This window comes from Melanerpes formicivorus, unplaced genomic scaffold, assembly GCF_026170545.1.
Source record: "Melanerpes formicivorus ecotype bairdi unplaced genomic scaffold, bMelFor1.0.p_v2 SCAF_88, whole genome shotgun sequence".
Classification (NCBI taxonomy): Eukaryota; Metazoa; Chordata; class Aves; order Piciformes; family Picidae; genus Melanerpes; species Melanerpes formicivorus.
The window spans coordinates 2,174,157-2,175,491 of record NW_027142440.1 but is presented as its reverse complement, the minus strand read 5'-3'; positions in this window follow the sequence as shown (position 1 = coordinate 2,175,491).

The window sequence follows — 1,335 nt, the reverse complement described above, 5'->3', positions numbered from 1 at the left end:
GCAGCCTTGCTGTGGGTGCCTGGATCCCAGGTCCTGTGTCACTCACAAGGGGGCTGGAGGCAGGGCCCAGGGGCAGGGCTGAGGCTCTCATTCCCGTTCCCATTCCCATTTGTCCCTCCTGGGCTCAGCAAGCTCTGCAGCTGCTGTGGCCTTCCTCCTACCCTCTCTTGGGCTGCAGATGTGCTGAGCAGCTGGAGCTCAGGAGGGGTGGGATGCATGCTCCTCAGCCCTGGAGACTCCAGGGAGATCCCAGCTTCCCCCCTGGGAATGAAGGGCTGCTGTGGGCAGTGCTCTCTGCAGCACTCAGCCAGCAGGGCCCAGCCATGGCCCAGCCTCAGCCCCAGCTGGGCACCAGGCTGGGCTCCTGCCAGGCACAGCAATCCATCAGCCCTGGCTGGAGCCAGCTGCAGCACTGGGCAGTCCCTGCAGGAAAGGGAAGTGGTTGGAGCAGATGCAAGTGGTCAGCACAGCTGCCTCCCTCTGCTGCTCCTCCCTTGGGGGCCTCAGGCTGAGGGTTTCCTGGCAGGGCCCTGGCTGAGGAGCTGTGGGAGCTGGAGGCCTTGGCAAGCTCTGCTGTGGGCTGGGGGAGCAGCTGGCAGCCCTGCTGCAGTGGGGCTGTGAGCAGGACAGAGTGGGGCACCAGAGCTGGCCCTGCACAGGGGCCTGGGAGGGCTTGGCTGGGAAAGGACTTGCAAGGCCACCCAGCCCCAGCCCCTGCAGCCCCCAGGGACAGCTGCAGCCCCAGCAGGCTGCTCCCAGCCCCACACAACCTGCCCTGCACTGGGGCCAGCCATGGGGCAGCTCTCTGGGCAGCCTGGGCCAGGCTCTCCCCACCCTCAGCACCAAACATTTCTCCTCCTCTCCACTCTCAAGCTCCTGGCTTGGATCAGACCTTTCAGATCAGGGAGTCCAAGCCTTACCCCAGCCCTGCCAGGGCACCACTCAGCCATGGCCCTCAGCACCACAGCTGCACAGCTCTGCAACCCCTCCAGGCCTGGGGACTCCACCCCTGCCCTGGGCAGCCTGGGCCAGGCCTGGACAACCCTCAAGGGGAAGAAATTGTTCCTCATGCCCAAGCTAAGCCTCCCCTGGGGCAACCTGAGGCTCTTTCCTTTTGTCATGGTGCTGGTACCCTTGAGAGGAGAGCAGCTCCCACCTCACTCGGCCTCCTTGCAGGAAGCTGCAGGGAGCCAGAAGCTCTCCTCTCAGTCTCCTGTCCTCCAGAGAAACAACAGCAGCTCCTCCCCAGCCCTGCTCTCCAGACCCTTCCCCAGCTGCCTTGTTCTTCTCTGGCCCTGCTCCAGCCTCTCAATGTCCTTCCTGGGGTGAGGGACC